At 31.6% G+C, this 5,429-nt stretch overlaps 1 pseudogene; it reads right to left on the bottom strand.

Annotated features, from left to right (window-relative positions):
* Positions 1–4,045: 4,045 nt before the first annotated feature.
* On the bottom strand, positions 4,046–4,192 carry LOC145253027 (U2 spliceosomal RNA; annotated as a pseudogene).
* Positions 4,193–5,429: the final 1,237 nt, after the last annotated feature.

The raw sequence follows: 5,429 nt of genomic DNA on the forward strand, positions 1-5,429 counted from the left end.
CGGGGGCGTTGCCCGAGTGTTTGGAGGTGTGTGTGGTTGTTAATGAAAACTTTAAGGGAAGTAAAAAAAGAAAACATAAAAACGAACGTTAAAACTTTAGCGGGGGGTACCCGGTGGGTAATCAAAACATCGAAAAAAAAAACAAAAAAAACAAAAACAAACTAACGTAAGGCAAACGAACGATGTTAAATGTAAAAATCGAAAAAACAAAAACAAAAAAGAAAACAGAAAAACGAACGTTAAAACTAAAAACTAAAGAGAAAAACACGTGAAAAATGGCTTAAATAAGCCTGTTTCGATATTTATTAACATTTAAAAAATCGGTGGGTACCCGCGTGTTTTTGGGTGTGTGTGGTCGGTTGGGGGTGTTAATGAAAACCTAAGAATAAGCCAAGTAAAAAAAAAAAAACAGAAAAACGAATGTTACGTGAAAAATATCTTAAATAACCTTGCTTCAATATTAAAATTTAAAAAATCGAAAAAAAAAAGACATCTCACACCACGATTCGAACCCAAAACGTTTAGATAATGAACCAACGCTCTAACTAACAGCTCACACGACGTATATGAAGTTTAGTCAGTTCTTCGATTATTTACACTAAATCAGGCAATGACGTCATCTGACGCATGCGTAGAACCGATTCGTCATCAGAAGACGGTTTTTGTTGACCTCCCCCCTGTAGAAAATTGTTGATTTCAGGGTGAAAAAATTAACGTTTTTAGCCAATTTTTCGATATTTTTCGGGCGAAGGATGAAGCTTCAATATGATACTAAGTTTGTGAATTTTTGTTCTGTCTGTCGAAAGTTTTTAGCAGACACACAAACACACATACATACAAACACACATTTTCGCTTTTATCTATATAGATGATAGGTTATGAAAAGGAAGGGTTATAAATTTGGGTTGAATTTGGGGGTATCGAAACCGAAGGCAAATATGACGAAAGTAAAAATAAAATAGATAAATCCATAATTTATTATATCATACCTGTTCACACTGAAACACTTATCAAAATATTCTGTGGATCTATATTAAAAAACCTTGTTAAACTTTGTGACATATTTCCATTCTATGGTGGTCAGGTGCGAACGAACACCCCATAATTTTATTATACCATATTTCTTCAAACAGAAACATAATTATCAAACTATACTTACACAGACAGATATGAACAGTCTTTATTAAAGTGTGTGCCTATTTTCATTCTATGGAAGTCAGTCGCGAACGCAGACCCCACAATTTTATTATACCATCCCTATTTAAGTTAAAACCTACTTATCAAAGTATTCTTATGTACATCTATATCAAACACACTTTTGAAGACAATTAGTAAAAAAGTGACTTTTACAAAACAAAAAACAAAAAAAGAAACCAAGGGATACGAATCTTTTCTGAAAGCTAAAATTCTTTGGCCAATTTAGCAAAACTTAATTTTTGCTAATTGTCTTTGAAAGCTGGTTTCATTAATAATTAGTTTTCTACCTAATCGTTTTTCGTCATTTTTGGATATTTTCATTACAGAGACATTGCAATATAGTAGGTTTCATTGTTTTCACTTAAAATTCAGCATGTCAATTTTCAAATTTCGCAACAATAAAGAAAAACTAAAAATATTCTTCAAGCTCCGAAATATATTTGTTATAAATTGCAAACAAGTAAAATATTTGTTTATTTCCTAATATTACGTTGTGATTTGGTTTCAAGCGCACTTGATGCGTATTTTATTTTATTAAAAACATTCTATTTACAAGGGGAGATAACACTATTGAATTATTTACCCTTAATTATTTTATTTATTTATTTTTTTTTTTTTTGCATTAGGATATACGTTCTTTTTAATTTGTTTTTGTTTTTCTATGAAATAAAATGAATGTATTTTCTATCGCGCGAATAGACAAACTGGCAATCTTTTTATTAATTTATTTTGTCTGATGCCAATTAAGGGAGATAATTAATGTCGATTTTCTACTGATTTTTGTAAAAATTCATTTCAATCATTTTTTCTACAAAAAAAATTATAATTGCTTACCTTCTTATTTACAACTCAATACAAGGCTTAAATAGATTTTAATTCATGCAGATTTCGTATTTGTTATTTCAAAGCCAATTCTCTATAGACACACACGCTAGGTGTATCAGAATTTTTGTAGGTATTTTCGACACCCCTAACACGAAACTGCGAAAAAAATATTTTTAAAAAAACTCGTAATTTCTCTTTTAAAAGTGGGTTGTTTATTTTCTTTATGGATTATACTTCCAAAATAAACTATTAAAATTGTTTTAAAAGTAATAGAATTGTTTTTTTTTTATTTTTTAAAAAACAGTAATGAATTTTACGAACTCAATATTTTTCGATTTTTAAACTTTAAAAATCTATCAAAATTTTTCTATCGATTCTATTTTTACGATATTTTCAGGGTCAATGTGAAATTTTATGCTCTATCCAATAAACCGAATATGATATTTTCGACAAGCGTTTTTTTTTTTAATTCACGCTCCCCCACCATTTTCAAGTGTCTATTAAAAAGTAAATAATTAATTTACTCACCAAAGTGTTATATATCACAAATTGAAGAGAAAAGGTCAATAAATAATATATTCAAATTTAAAACAAAAAAAAGTAGTGTTTTTTAGAAATTTACCTGTAAAGTTCAAAGTTTAAAACCTTCTTTTTTAAAACCACGTTGTTTGTTTTTTCTTTTGTTTTTTTGTTTTTTTTTTAATGAAACCTTGGTCCTTTCTCCTTTAATTGAAAAAAAATTGGGGCTTGAATAATATTTTTCTAGGAGTTATAGGCTTAGAAAAACGGGGTGGAATTATTAAATATTTTTCACGAAATTTCTGACACACCTATACACACACACACACACACACACACACACACACACACACACACACACACATTCAAAAGTGTTTTTGAAAATGGCTGGGTGCGATTAGCTAAAATCGAAACGAAACATTGAGTTTCCGACCGTTTAAGATATCAACGGATAAAATTATAAGAATAACTGTTAATTATAATAAGAATATGAATAACTGTTAATTATAATAACTGTTAATAAGAAGAATAACTGTTAATTAAACCAATTGTAGATATAATTGAATCTGCTCATGCGTAAAACAAATAAAAATATGTCGCCAAGTTTAAATGAACATGTATTTGTAAGAGTTGATATTTAAGAATTAAAAACTTTATTTTCAAAGTACAAATTTACTCATGTCGGTTCACAATGCAAGGGAGATAAGTACAAATTTATTTATCTCCCTTGCATTGTGAACTGACATGAGTTAATTCCCTTATTTTTTCAATAAAAATGGGTTATCTCCCTTACTTTGTACTTTGACCTGGATGATGCTATATGTAAACATAAGAAAATAATATAATTTTATATCTGGTTATGTACTTGTACCTATTTACTATGCCTCCCCACGGGACAGAGTTAGACACCAGGGTCGTTTATTAACGTGGAGAAAAGGTACAAAAATAAAAATTGTCTCAGTCGTGAAGGATTTCTCCTCCACCGAAAGAGAACAAGAAATAGAAGTGCAGCATCTGAAGAACAGATGGTATTTATTTGCTCCCCCACTGAGCAAATTAGGCACAAGGCCGTTTTTAATGTGAGGTAAAAACCAGCTCCCCTAAAAGTAGGCAAAAAGGGGGCACTCTGGTCACCAAAAATAATAATTGTCCCAGTATAGAGAGTTTCCCCTCCATTGACTGGTACAAACCATCTTAAGTGCAGCATCTGCTGGAACAGATGGTATTTATTTGCTCCCCCACTGAGCAAATTAGGCACAAGGCCGATTTTTAATGTGAGGAGTTAAGGGAGGGGGAAGGGAAAAAGGGGACCAGCTCCCGAGAGGTGGGAAATGGGAGCTGGTTAAAGGTCAGGCATGTGGGGTTGCCCCCACATCTGGTCTTTGCTAGTCATAGCTTGCAGTATCTGCCGGAACAGATGGTATTTATTTGCTCCCCCACTGAGCAAATTAGGCACAAGGCCGTTTTTAATGTGAGGTAAAAACCAGCTCCCCTAAAAGTAGACAAAAAGGGGGCACTCTGGTTACCAAAAATAATAATTGTCCCAGTATAGAGGGTTTCCCCTCCATTGACTGGTACAAATTATCTTAAGTGCAGCATCTGCCGGAACAGATACTACACTTTGATCTTGACCAAAAGGCCAAGAGGTTATGTACTTGTATATCTGGTTATGTACGTACATAGAATAAGCGTATTTTCTTTCAAAGAGATTTAATTATGAAGCATTTAGAGTTATTTCCCCTGAATATATTTTTGTTGCAATTTGCATGAACTGAAAGTGAAATTAATTTCATAATATCTTATATAAACGGCATTGTGTGTGTATTTTTATGTGTGTCAGTTCGTCCCCTATGGACTCCAAAACGGTTGGTCGATTTTCATGAAATTTCACATGAATATACTTTATGTGTCTAGGAGGGAGGGGGTCATTTATATGTTTTCTATCGGAAATCAATCAAATTATATCGATAACAGATAAAATTCCATTAAATACTGACCAGTTAAATTTTGATTCGAGTTAACACTTTTATACAGTCTAAAATTACAAGTGCATTTGAGAAGGTTTTAGCACCACAAACGCAAAAGAGCCCCGCGTATAAAATCAATAATAGGTTCTTTAATAAGACAGACGTGGGTTGGAAATGAATTTTTAAGTTTTTTTTTTTGTTTTTTTTGTGTGTGTTTTTTTTTTTTTTTTACACAGTGATCACCACTTATCAAGGCCCGGAAGTCACTCAGGGATAAGGGTTATAAGTTTAGACCAAAATTGTACTATGATACTTAACTTTTGCATTTTAAGCTTTAATTTAATTCAATTAATTTTAATAATCAATTTCATAAAATCAGCTGTAGGTTCGCTACAGGGCAATGTAGACCACAATGGGTTATGGACTGGATCACAGCGAAGGGGGGGGTATATCCAGCTTCCTCATAGTGTACCACGATCGTTTTCCGATTTGGGTAAGCAATAAATCGATTTTACTAAAAAGAATGGGCGATTTAATCGATCCGATTACCAATAAAAGTATCACAAGTGTAGAACTGTCATTGATCCTCATTCAATGCCGGGCTAGTATATATATATATATATATATATATATATATATATATATATATATATATATATATATATATATATATATATATATATATATAAGCAAATAGTTAATAAAACATGCAAAAAACACTTTGAAATGAGTTAAAAACATATTTAATCAGAAAAGGAAACACTTGATAAGTGGATAGTCCTTAATCCGCGGAGTTTCGAAGAAATACTTTCCTTCTCATCAGAGGGTAGGAATTAGCAAAATGCGGGATCGGATTTTGCATACAAATGTATTTGATGAAACTGCAAGTAAGTCAAAGATCTTACTTGATAACAAAAAGTG

The sequence above is a fragment of the Euprymna scolopes genome, chromosome 29 (assembly GCF_053919585.1).
Source record: "Euprymna scolopes isolate OS-2025 chromosome 29, ASM5391958v1, whole genome shotgun sequence".
Lineage (NCBI taxonomy): Eukaryota > Metazoa > Mollusca > Cephalopoda > Sepiida > Sepiolidae > Euprymna > Euprymna scolopes.